This window comes from Schistocerca cancellata, chromosome 5 (genome assembly GCF_023864275.1).
Source record: "Schistocerca cancellata isolate TAMUIC-IGC-003103 chromosome 5, iqSchCanc2.1, whole genome shotgun sequence".
Lineage (NCBI taxonomy): Eukaryota > Metazoa > Arthropoda > Insecta > Orthoptera > Acrididae > Schistocerca > Schistocerca cancellata.
Window position 1 is genome coordinate 179,966,588 of NC_064630.1, and position 14,325 is coordinate 179,980,912.

Here is a 14,325-nt window from a genome sequence, read left to right on the forward strand (position 1 = left end):
TTAGTTCCGATGAACAGAAGTAGACATCCCTATGAAAGGGCATTCATAGCTGTCCTGCATACAAATTTAGGGAAAAGAATGGTATCAAAGAAATTAATTCAACGGATCGACGAAAGGAAGGATTACCAAAAAGTTCAGGAATTACTGAAATCTGCAGGAAATACTAAAATGTTCAAGAATGAAAAAGGATTATGTGTGGTACGACCGTGTTCGGAGACATGACAGTGTCAGTAATGACGACTCACCAGGCCGTTGGTTTCAGGCTCAAAGATTCAAGTGGCTGTTACCCTGTCTGGCCCTATGTGTCATGCCATGCCATGAAAACAATGTGTATAACACATACTGACTATTTTAGTCTCGTGAATACTTATGAAATTGCTGGCCACTGTGCCGAGCGGTTCTAGGCACTTCAGTCCGGAACCGCGCTGTTGCTACGGTCGCAAGTTCGAGCCCTGTTTAGGGCATTGATGTGTCTGATGTCCTTAGGTTACTTAGGTTTACGTAGTTCTAAGTCTAGGCGACTGATGACCTCAGATGTTAAGTCCCATAGTGCTTAGAGCCATTTGAACCATTTTTGAACATATGAAATTATCATATTTTTATTTATGCACATGACTGATTGAAATAAATGATCTCTAGAAGTTGGCATATTCTTCCTCTCGAACTGAAACTTTAAAGATAAGCCACAGGTTAAGTCAGTTTTGACAAGCACCACTTCTTTACAACAGTGTCTCAGGCTCTAAAATGTGAATGTTGAACCAGAATGCTCATAGCTCCTCTACCTGCCCACACTTGTGCGAATGGTAACGGCACATCTGTGACAAATTCAGTCTGTGGAGAGGTGTAAAATTAATTTCAGACGTGTGTTGGCAAATGCTGCCGATATCAAAAGGCGTAAATCAGAAACAATTCTATAGCGATAGAACTGTCAGTCTTTGAAAAATATGTTTCCGATATTGTGACAGATACAGTTGTGTAGGACACGCTATGACATTAATATGGAAGTAAAGCATATGCAATGGCCACGCGTGGCGACGTAACGTGAATCCGGCGCTGGAAACACCTAACTCGTCTATACGGTCGTAATGAATCACTCACCTTCGTCTACAGAGGTGACTAGACAGTGGAGATACTTCTGTCGATCTCCTTGTGAAGATCCATACGTTGAAAATATCTCTATGGTATTGCTCCTCTACAATTTTTTCGTCACGTACATTAAGTTACCACAATTTTTTATTTGTGGATTAGCTTGCAAACCGCATGAAAGATCATTATCTCAGCTGATATCTAGGATCTCTTTGACTTTTTCCTAAGGCTATTTCCAAATACTCTCCGTCACACAGCATTGCGTGACGTGAGACGTATAGAGGTAGATGTACATACTATGATTGGTTGAGATGTATGCTTCAAACCGGACGTTAAGTTCAGAGATCCTTAGTAGTTCGACTCATTTGTGTACTGTGATGTACCAAATCAATTCTGTAAAAGTTCATTTCAATAACGCATCCTTCTAGGTGATCCAATGTTCCCGACCGACTGTGTATTTTCTGCCGTTCCTTCATTTCGAATCGGTTTTACTCAAGTATTTAGGCAATGTACCTCACAGTTTATTCGGGGTGAAAGAAGCAATCTTCTGTGGCGTACTTATGTAAATATCTCTTATTTATCTAAAGGAGCTCTAGACTTCTGCAAGAAGTTCCCCGATATCTGCTTGTCACGTCTCCGGACAATGTCCTTCGCAGCGTCTGTCGACCTCTTCAAATATTGACATGTGACCCAGCAGGTGAGCAATTAGCGCTGTGCCATTTGTGTGGGAGCGTGACAGACAATGCCTACAGCATGTAGCAGGCGTGAAACAAAGCCGTAGACTCTTGCTGTAAGGTGGCAGATCGACCAACTTTGTCTGTGACATTCTATAGATTGCTGGGAATCGAACTGTTTCCACTTCCTAGAGAAAAATAGCTATACGTCTCTCTAAAGCAGTGACTCGATTTATGTAGTTGAGAGGGCTTCAATCTAGGAACAGTGTGAAGAGCAGTGTACGAAGGTGGGAATACATCAATTTACTGTGGTATCCACAAACAAACATTTATTTGTCTTTACATATCCTGTCGTTGTACTACTTCTGATTGAGAATTACGAAGTTTGTCTTCAAAATTAGTAGTATAATTAATCACACAACTGTCATCGAAAGTCCCAGTTGAATTACATGCTATTTGTTACATGTAACATTTTGCTTGTTCTTAATGTCAAAATGAAAGTTTGAAAGTTCTGACACAACTCATAAACAAAATCTATGGAACTGGAGAATGGCCTGAAGACATTTTGGACGTCACAATGGTTACTCTTGAGAAGAGAAAGCAAGCCAAGAAGTGTAGTTATTATAGAACAATTAGTCTGATATCGCATGTGGCAAAGATCATTGCAAGAATAGACGGTTGGAAAACAAAATTGAAGAAGTGATGGGAGAAGACCAGTTTGGCTTTAGGAAAGGAAAAGGGACCAGAGACGCCATTGGCATGATGAGGATATTGTCAGACAGAGTTTTGCCCGTTAACGAAGAAGTTTGCTCTTGTTTTATAGACTGGCATAAGGCCTTCGACAGAGTCAATTGGAATATATTGATGAAGGAAATAGGAATTGAGAGATCGTAGACTTGTAAGGAACTTGTACCTGGGACAAAGGGTAAAGGTACAACTGAACATTGGAGAAACGAACAGTGTGGAAATAGGAAGGGGAGTGAAACAAGGATTTTGTCTGTCGCCAAGTCTTTTCAACCTGCATGAAGAAATGCTGGCGAGAGAAGCGCTGAAAGGATGCGGAAACTTCAAAGAAGGAGGACGTCTCATCAACACCGTCAAGCATGCAGACGACCTGGTAGTGTTCGCCAAAAATCAGAGACAGCTGCAACACATGATGAACAATTTGTTGGAAACTAGGAGAAAATACTGCATGGATATCGACATCGAAAAATCAAAAATGATGCACCTATCAAAAAGTGAGAAACACTTGAAGATAACTGTTGACAATCGGGAACTGGAAACTGTGAATCAGTTCAAGTACCTGCGAAGTTTTATCACAAAGGATGCCCACAGCACAAACGAAATTCGAGCAAGAATCTCCATGGCCAAAGCTGCTTTCAACAAGAAGAGGACTCTGCTGACCAGCAAGTTGAGTTTGGCATTGAGGAAAAAAATGATAAAAGTGCTACATTTCGAGCATTACACTGTATAAAGCCGAGACATGGCCCATGAGAAAGAAGGAGAAAAAATACTTAGAGAGCTTTGAAATGTGGTGCTGGAGGAGAGTGGAAATGATCAAGTGGACAGATGGCATAAAAAATGACGATGTACAGCGAAGAGTAGGAGAGAAGAGAAGTATTCTGCGTACAATTCTTCAGAGATAGGCCAACTGGATTGGACATGTACATAGACACGAGGAACTCATACATGATGTCATCGAAGGGAAACTCAGAGAAAACGCAGGACGAGAAAGAAGAAGAATTCAACATCTGGACGACATGTAAGATGGAAGGAAATACGACAGACTGAAGGAAGAAGGTGAAGACAAGGAACAATGGAATCAGAAATACTCCCTACGAAGACATAAACGTGCCACTAGGCAGAATACTACATGATAATAATAATAGTGTCAATATCGACTGCATATACACTATTTTTCCGTGAAAAGATTTTCGCGTTATGTGTAGAAATAATATCAAACATTTGTCGATGTCTTGGGAAATTATTTCAGAGCATAATTCAGCTACAAAACGTAATACCCTTCACACATCTACATCACACCGGGATAAGGACCTTGGCAGTCAATAAGCACACCATCAATGAAGTAACCCGACTTGTACTTGTATCAACGCTGACTATTGAATGGGTCTACAAGGCATGGTGCACAACTCGAAGTGGAGCAAGAACAGTGCTCGTAAAAGGACCCTAACCGACAGGGATTTGAGATAAGTGTAACACCTTGTCAGTGACAGCTGTTTCCGAATACGATGGGAATCACTACTTTCAGCAAATGTAACTCCGTGTCAACCAGTCTTCGAGGGGAAATTTATATTTAGGATACGTTGTTGTTCATGTCTTGCATGTTATGAATGTTCAGTGGCTGAATGTCAAATACGTGGTTAGGTCGTACTGTAAATATATGTCCAACATGTACTATGCTTTCTCTTCCTGTTTGACATAGATCATGTTCCTGGTGCCACATGTGGGCTTGATTTTTATGTCACATGTGCGGCAACGTGTTGCGTAGAGATTATTTGAATGTTGCTTGGTAATGACCATCAAGTCGAAGATGACCAAAAGCAAATGAACTGAAAATTGTATAGACCTCAATGGACATGTTTTCTTTTGCAAAATCTGAAATATTGTGGTTGACAGTGACATGTTATCGATTCGAAGAGAATACCTTACCGCTGAACTGTTCACAGTAACAAACTCGTTGTCCAGCCTTCTTAGAGGAAGGAATCCTACTCTATCTCCTGCTGTAGATATTACAGTATAATCGCCTGACTACTTCACTGAGCCCCAAAAACTTCAGATTCAGTCTCTCCATTTCCTTTTTCACATTTCCTAGCCTCGATATCACGTTCAGACCTTTGCCATTACGACTCGATAATATACACCGGTATTTGGTTTCAAAAACCAACATAATTGGCTAATAAAAAAAGAATGGAAGTCACGGTCTCCATAAATGAATGCAAGAAGCAGCAAAAGAGGGCCTAAAAAAGTGGACTTCCAAACTGGCGTCTGCTTCACATCTCCTGTGCAGCAAGCTACGTAAATTTAAGTATTAACTGTGTTTTTCTTACTTGTCACTTCTTTTTTCGTGTGTTTTTACTTGTAGGAAGCTTTAACTTTCGAGTGCTAGTAACAGTGTTCCATAGATTTCGTGTTTGTTTTGAATACAGTCCAGAGACAGTTAGTGTTTATTTTCATTGTTTCCATCAAGAAGTGTCTAGTAACCAAAGTTTAGTCATCTGTCAGCCAACTTTAGTGAATTAGCAGTCTAGTTACAACTTGATTACTTAACTCTCTACAGTAAATTATTCATTTCTTAGGATGGATAGGATGTGTGACTGCTGTATACAGATGCAGGAGGAGCTGAACACTGTTCGCGAACAGCTGAACGGGCTGATGGCCACGGTCAGCCATCTTCAGGCTGCTGCCTCGGAGTGTAGCTGCAATGGTGAGTCTGGTGCGTCACATGGTACACCCCAGGTACCGGGCGCGGTTCGGCCACCCTCTCCCCAAGGGGGAGGGGTTTTATTATTGATTGGGAGCTCCAATGTTAGGCGTGTGATGGGAGTCCCTTAGGGAAATAGCGGAACGGTCGGGGAAGAAGGCCAGTGTTCGCTCTGTCTGCTTGCCGGGGGGTCTCATCCGAGATGTGGAGGAGGCCCTACCGGCGGCGATAGACTGCACTGGGTGCACCCAACTGCAAATTGTTGCTCATGTCGGCGCCAATGACTCCTGCCGTCTGGGTTCAGAGGTCATAGTCAGTTCATATAGGCGGTTGGCGGAGTTGGTTAAGGCGGAATGCCTCGATCGCAGGATGGAATCGGACTAACTATAGTATCGTTCCTAGAACCGATCGGGGTCCTCTGGTTTGGAGCCGGGTGGAAGGCTTAAACCAGAGGCTCAGACGATTCTGCGGAGATCTGGGGTGCGAATTTCTCGACCTCTGCTATCAGGTGGAGAAATGTAGGGCCCCCTGAACAGGTCAGGCGTGCACTACACGCAGGAAGGGGCTACAAGGGTAGCGGAGTACGTGAGGAGTGCACATGGGGGTTTTTTAGGTTAGAGAATTCTCTCCCTAGGTCCGACAAGACGCCGCCTAGACGCGACAAGCTAGCAGTAGAAAAAACGCAACAGGGAATGACAATATTAATGTGGTAACATTAAACTGCAGGAGCGTCAATAAAAAGGTTCCAGAACTGCTCTCATTAATAAACAGTCACAATGCCCACTTGGTACTAGGGACGGAAAGGTTGTTTAAAACCAGATGTAAACAGTAACGAAATTCTGAACTCAGATTGGAATGTATACCGCAGAGACAGGCAGGACAGTGAAGGGAGAGGCGTGTTTATAGCGATAAAAAGTGCAATAGTATCGGAGGAAATTGACGGAGATCCGAAATGTGAAATAATTTGGGTCAAGGTTACGGTTAAAGCAGGCTCAAACATGGTGACTGGATGTCTCTACAGGCCCCCTGGTTCAGCAGCTGTTGTGGCAGAACACCTGAAGGAAATTTTCCCGACCATGTTTATAGTTTTGGGTGGAGATTTTTATTTACCAGATATAGACTGGGAGACTAAAACGTTTATAAAGGGTGGCAGAGACAAAGAACCCAGCGAAATCTTTTTTAAGAGCATTATCTGAAAACTACCTCGAGCAGTTAAACAGAGAACCGACTCGTGGTGATAACGTATTAGACCTTCTGGTGACAAACAGACCCGAACTATTTGAAACAGTTAACTCAGAACAGGGAATCAGCGATCATAAAGCGATTACAGCATCGGTGATTTCAGCCATAAATATAAATCTTAAAAAGGATAGGAAGATTTTTCTGTTTAGCAAAATTGACAAAAAGCAGATTTCAGAGTACATGACGGCTTAATACAAAAGTTTTATCACAAGTACAGATAGTGTTGAGGATCAGTGGACAAAGTTCAAAACCATCGTACAATATGCACTAGATGAGTATGTGCCAAGCAAGATCGTAAGAGATGGAAAAGAGCCACCGTGGTACAACAACCGAGTTAGAAAACTGTTACGGAAGCAAAGGGAACTTCACAGCAAACATAAACATAGCCCAAGCCTTGCAGACAAACAAAAATTAAACGAAGCGAAATGTAGTGTGAGGAGGGCTATGCGAAAGGCGTTCAACGAATCCGAAAGTAAAGTTCTATGCACCAACTTGGCAGAAATTTTGATCATATGTCAAAGCAGTAGGTGGATCAAACCAAAATGTCCAGACACTCTGTGACCAAATTGGTACTAAAACAGAGGATGACAGACTTGGCAACTGAATCTCAATGAAGAAAAGTGTAATGTGCTGCGAATACATAGAAAGTTCCTTTATCATTTAGCTACCAAATTAATCGTTGGTAAAGCAGATGCCAGACTGAGATTCATTGGAAGAATCCTAAGGAAATGCAGTCCGAAAACAAAGGAAGTAGGTTACAAAACACTTGTTCGCACACTGCTTGAATACTGCTCACTGGTGTGGGATCCGTACCAGATAGGGTTGATACGAGAAATAGAGAAGATCCAACGGAGAGTAGCGCGCTTCGTTACAGGATCATTTAGCAATCGCGAAAGAGTTACGGAGATGATAGAGAACCTTCAGTGGAAGACACTGCAAAAGAGACGCTCAGTAGCTCAGTACGCGCTTTTGTAGAAGTTTCGAGAACATACATTCACCGAGAAGTCAAGCAGTATATTGCTCCCTCCTACGTTTATCTCACTAAGAGACCATGAGGATAAAATCAGAGATATTAGAGCCCACACAGATGCATACCGACAGTCTTTCTTTTCACGAACAATACGAGACTGCAATAGAAGGGTGAACCGATAGAAACACTCAAGGTACCCTCCGCCAAACACCGTCAGGTGGCTTGCGGATTATGGATGTAGATGTAGACAAATATCATGGAAACCTGGAGTAAGTCAAGCTGCTGTCAGAAATCGTCTTAAAGAAGTACTAGCCAATTTTTTCAAGGTTTTTGAATAAACTAACTGCAAAAAGAAACGGGTAAAGGACCCACAGAATTCAACTTTTCAATGTTGAATAATCAGAAAGCACAACAAAAACGTTGAAAAAAATATTAACTCTGAAAGAAAATATTGGTATTATGATGTCATGCAGAGAACAAACCAACGCCTTCAGTATCCACAGAAAAATAGTCCCGGACATTTTATGATGTTAAACTAGCAACAGACTAGAACCTCTTTTGATAACCTACGTTGCTAACGAAGAGGTACAAATTTGATCCTTATCGCATATTTAACTTAGATGAGACGGTGATTACAACCGTTCCCAATAAAGCTTCGAAAATAATTCCAGCATATGGAAGTAAGCACAATGGGAAAATAATAAAGCGAAAGTGATCAATTGATGACTTTCATATGAAACTTCCTGGCAGCACCGAGACTCGAACTCGAGAAGTCGGAAAGGCAGGAGACGAGGTACTGGCAGAATTACAGCTGCGAGGAGTTGCCGTCAGTAGTGTTTCGGTAGCTCAGTCGGTGGAGCGCTTGTCCGCGAAAGGCAGAAGTCCGGAGCTAGAGTCTCGATGCAACAAAGTTTTAATTTGCCAGAAATTTCATATCAGCGCACACTCCAGCACAGAGTAAAAACTTCATTCCGGAATGTTCCGTAGAACTGCAGGGAAACGTGTTCCACAAGGAACAATATTTTCTTCTAGAAGGACGAAGGAGGCTGTGAAGAATGGTACCTCTTCCACATCACTAATGATGTGTTGTAGCGTTGGTCACATTGAGAACTGTATCAGACGTACTTTTATTATTTTGAAAACATACAAAATCAACTGAACACCGGAAAAATTCTCGTCACATTTAGGTCTAAATGCTTTTCTTTTATTGCAGGAACCACAGTATTCATGTGCTTACCACTCATCCACGTAGCAGCCGCAAAATGCATCCATTACAGTACCACTGAAATTTATTGAAGTTTTTACCACTGAATTTTTTACCAACCTGGATATATAATTACACAAAACAATTATTGTTGGATTGATCTGAAATATTTATCTGTGGACTGACGCATTGGTAAACACAAAAAGGCACTTAATATATGTGGCACTTACCCAACAGATCAAATAGCTGCATATTCACCGAAGAACGTTTCCTGTCTTCTCCTACTAAAGACCAAATCGATGTATTTAATCTTGCATCAGCAGTTGAAGCTTGTTCTTTTCAAAGAGTACCGGAGCATAAAAACGAACCACAATAAACACTAAATACGTCAGATGACAGAAAAGAAATAATTATTGTTGCCAACAAGGAAAGGTCGCCATGAAAGACAGAAAAATGGAAGAAGTCTGATACAGTGTGTGGGATATTATGCAGAATGCATTTACCAGTTAAAGGGACACGAAAGAAAGAGATCAAAGGTGAAACTGCTTGAATATAAAGAAGCAAGGAAAACAATAGCAAAGCAATACTCAAGTTCGTTGACAGAAAATCAACAAAACTTTCATTGTAAATAGTCTTCACGAGCTTGTCGACGGATAACGTTGTGCAAATTCCACAATATGTCCTTGGAGCAACTGTCAGAGTTCTTCAGGTGGTTCAACCTTGCTGGTTCCTAGGTACGACAGTCGTACCTAGCTACTAGCAAGATTGAACCACCTGCAGATTTCTGACAGTTGATCCTAGGAAATATTGTCGAATTTGCACGTCATCCGGCGGCAAACCCGCAAGGCTATTTACAGCATATCCGCCGGGAAAGATTGAAGAGTGACAAAACATTGTTGAGGTTGTAACGAAAAGTTCAGCAGTCCGCCAAGAGAAGACTTGATACAGTTCTTAAAGTGCGAGCAGTAATGATATAAACCCTTTTCTTATAAATATTTTGGTCATTTCATTTGTGGCAAATGTTCAATGGTATTTCATGTGATTTGAATACTTGTGTTTTTGTAGTTTTTACTCTGTTGTTGTCTACTTATCTGAGAATTCTGAATTAAGCGACATCGTGTTTGCAGTAACTCTTACATACTGAGAAACAAGATGCATTAGACAAATGTGCAAGCGAAATTAAATACTGAAGAAGAAGTGAAAGACTCCTATGATTTTTCTGATTTTTAATAATAACACGTAAATTTATCTCACTTGAAACGCACTGCAACCCCGTAGCCAAGTACGAATGTGCTGTATTACTCATTTTTTCTTTACTGAGCGTGTATTCCAGTTTAAATTTTACACACCCCTATCGCAATCTGTTATACGGGGTGATCCACAATGTTTTGACAATTTGAAATTGGGGTAACACGCAAAGTAATCACGAAACACAACTGAACATTTTACACTAAATTCAACATTTATTTAAGTTTAGTCATGAAATGCAACATCGCTTAAATGACGATCATTCGTAGCTACAAAATACTAGAGACGTCCCACCCAGTTTTTGAACACATTTTTCGTAACTGCCCGAGGAATTTTAGATATATCAGCTTGAATTCGATACTCTAACTGGTGCAACTTGCTTGGCTGGTCGGAGTACAGTGTTGCCTTCAAATAACCACACAGTTAAAAGATCGTTCAACTGTGTGTGAATTCCTAGGGGACCAAACTACTGAGCTGCCAGGTGTGGCCGAGCGGCTCTAGGCGCTTTAGTATGGAACCGCGCGACAGCTACGGCCGCAGGTTCGAATGCTGCCTCGGGCATGTATGTGTGTGATGTCCTTAGATTAGTTAGGTTTAAGTAGTTCTAAGTTCTAGGGGACTGATAACCTCAGATGTTAAGTCCCATAGAGCTCAGAGCCATTTGGACCATTTTTGAACCAAACTGCTGAGGTCATCGGTCCCTAGACTTACACACTACTTAGACTGACTTAAACTAACATATGCTAAGAACAACACACACACCCATGCAAAACGGAGGACTATAACTTCCGGTAGGAGGGGGAGCGCACTCCGTGATATAGCACCCCGAACCGCGCGGCCACTCCGAGCGGCAGGTAAAAGTTTGGTACGGTTAAATTAGTTGAGCGAGGAGGCCATTCGACACAAGCGCGTTTGGAAATCACACATTTACCAAACGCATCACAAAGGACTTGGAAGGCCTCGTTGGATGTGTGGCATATCACGTTGCCTTGCTGGACCCAATGCGAAATGTTCAGCGATTGGACACGTTTTCGTAACTAACGACAAGGCTTGCCTGTAAACTGTTACGGTCTCGTACGATGTTCATTGGTGTTCGGACAGTCTTCAGTGCACTGGCAGTTGCTTACCCAATTCAAAATTGCTGTACGATCAAGTTTTAGAAATCGCAGTTTAATCTTGAAATGTTTGCGAAAGATACGCTCCACACACACGACGGATGCGCCGTAGCGAAAATAGCATTACACCGCGAACGCACGATGTTGCTTTGACCAGTATGACATGGTTACTGACCTTTAGGAGGGGATGAAACCTGACACCCCACATTACTAACAGATGGCGCAGCCGTGGCAGCATTTTATTAATAAAACTTGAAATCGTCAAAACATTGTGAAACTCACTGTAGAATAACCAACTATCTGACGAAATGCTAGTTGAAATATTGTAAATCGGGAAGTTTACTTCAGAACATCGCTAAATAATTCTTAATTACCCAATATGGCCCCATCTCCAGTTAAGAGTCGGTAGTCGTCCTCCACAAAACAACTTTCTCCAGACACCCTATTTAATCCTGTATTCTTTAATAAATATGTATGGTTTGAACTAATAAATGGTTTAAGATTCTGATGAATTGACCTACAGAGACTGTTATTGAATGTGCTTCATATAGCCAGTGAAAATTCTTGTGAACTACTGAAGGGCAGGGGAGCTACCTGTAAGAGAACAGGAAACGTATGGTAACTCTGGGCAATCATTTGGAGAGGAAATACCGATTTACCTCGCCGATAACTCAGTACTAGGGGTAACTGGTGCATCTAAAGGCACGTTTTGTTTCCACGTTCACCGTCTAGCTCCGGAGCTCCCCAAGTGCTCGTGGAGATTTGGGGCGGCTCGTTCTGAATCCCCTCGTCCCTGAATTCTTCAAAGAGGGACGCGCGAAACCCATTCGCCGACTAAATCTACTCCATCTGAAATATTGAGGACGGTCTTCAGGTAGCGCCGGCACCGAGGAGGCGGCGGTATTACATAAAGTCGGTCGAGGCAGGCAAACAGGTTCAGCGATTTGAGAATTATCGCGCCCCCACGGCTTTCCGTCTTCTTTAGCGCGGCCGCCGGCGTCGCACTGAATATTTGAATGGCTCAAAGCAAGATGGACGGCGGCAGCGAGCGGCTGTTTTTCCTCATCGGGACGGCCGCTGCTTTCCGTCTGGCGGGGGCGGGCGACCGAGGACGCCGGGGGCCGGCGCGGAGGCAGTCGGATGGACAGTTGGAGCGACGAGGGTGGGGGTGGTGGTGGGTGACCTCAGGATTGCCACGTGGACTTCCAGCACCACACGTGTGCTATTCCAACCGTACTGGCACAGGAGGGAGCGCAACACTTGGAACTAAGAGCCTCACTAACAAGGGACGTATCCCATCCGCTCTGCCTTTCCTAGCCTTTATCCCATCGTATGGAGTCTACTGTTCTTTTGAAATAAAAAAGGTTTTCCTGAGAGAATCGGTGTATTTTGTGTCCGTAGATGTTACTAAAACCAGCGAGGAATTGTACAACTAATTGTATAGGTACAACAAACTGTATAGGTACAACAATGACAAAATATAGACAAGGAATGACATTAGCTACGGAAGAACATTTCGGCATTCTGTCATTATTCTGTCTGGTTTGATGTCGGCCGCCACGACTTCCTCCCTCTCTTTCTGGAAGAAATGTCCTTCGCAGAATAACACACCCAACGCCCTCCATTATTTAAATACTGTCCAAATTCAGTCTTCAGATCGCTTTCTTTTGTTTATGGAAATAGAGGAAAGCGCTGTGTAGAGTAAATTGGATATATTTTTATAATTCATCTAAATCTACATCTAGATACATACTCCGCAATCCACCATACGGTGCATGGCGGAGGGTACCTCGTACCACAACTAGCATTTTCTCTCCCTGTTCCAGTCCCAAAAAGAACGAGGGAAATATGACTGCCTATATGCCTCTGTACGAGCCCTAATCTCTCTTATCTTATCTTTGTGGTCTTGAGCGAAATATAAGTTGGCGGCAGTAAAATTGTACTGCAGTCAGCATCAAATACTGGTTCTCTAAATTTCCTCAGTAGCGATCCACGAAAAGAACGCCTTCTTTTCTCTAGAGACTCCCACCCGAGTTCCTGAAGCATTTCCGTAACACTCGCGTGATGATCAAACCTATCAGTAACAAATCTAGCAGCCCGCCTCTGAATTCCTTCTATGTCCGCTCTCAATCCGACCTGATAGGGATCCCAAACGCTCGAGCAGTACTCAAGAATAGGTCGCACCAGCGTCCTATAAGCGGTCTCCTTTACAGATGAACCACATCTTCCCAAAATTCTACCAATGAACCGAAGACGACTATCCGCCTTCCCCACAACTGCCATTACATGCTTGTCCCACTTCATATCGCTCTGCCATGTTACGCCCAATTATTTAATCGACGTGACTGTGTCAAGCGCTACACTACTAATGGAGTATTCAAACATTACGGGATTCTTTTTCCTATTCATCTGCATTGATTTACATTTATCTATATTTAGAGTTAGCAGCCATTCTTTACACCAATCACAAATCCTGTACAAGTCATCTTGTATCCTTCTACAGTCACCCAACGACGACACCTTCCCGTACACTACAGCCTCATCAGCAAACGGCCGCACATTGCTATCCACCCTATCCAAAAGATCATTTATGTAGATAGAAAACAACAACGGTCCTACCACACTTCCCTGGGGCACTCCAGATGATACCCTCACCTCCGATGAACACTCACCATCGAGGACAACGTACTGGGTTCTATTACTTAAGAAGTCTTCGAGCCCTCACTTATTTGGGAACCAATCCCATATGGTCGTACTTTAGTTAGGAATATGCAGTGGGGCACCGAGTCAAACGCTTTCCGGAATTCAAGGAATATGGCATCCGTCTGATACCCTTCATCCATGGTTCGCAAGATATCATGTGGAAAAAGGGCGAGTTGCGTTTCGCAGGAGCGATGCTTTCTAAAGCAGTGCTGATGCATGGACAGCAACTTCTCTGTCTCAAGGAAATTCATTATATTCGAACTGAGAATATGTTCGAGGATCCTGCAACAAACCAATGTTAAGGATATTGGGCTGTAATTTTGAGGATCCGTCTTTGTACCCTTCTTTTATACAGGCGTCACCTTAGTTAACGTTAGTTTGGATAACCTCTATTATTTTGTGGATATATTCCGGTCTCTGTCTTTCTATTGAGTTTCTTTTCATTCTACTGTACCATTTGGTGTCATAGAATTTATTCCCTGACGTTTTAATACATGTTCTGTTACCCTATTCTTTCTTTTAGTCAACCTTTTTGATATATTCCTTTCCTTGCCAATTCCACAGAGAACAATCCCGTTATTAATGTTACCAGTCCACTTAATTTTCAACATTCTTATGTACACCATTCTCTTCTTATGCAC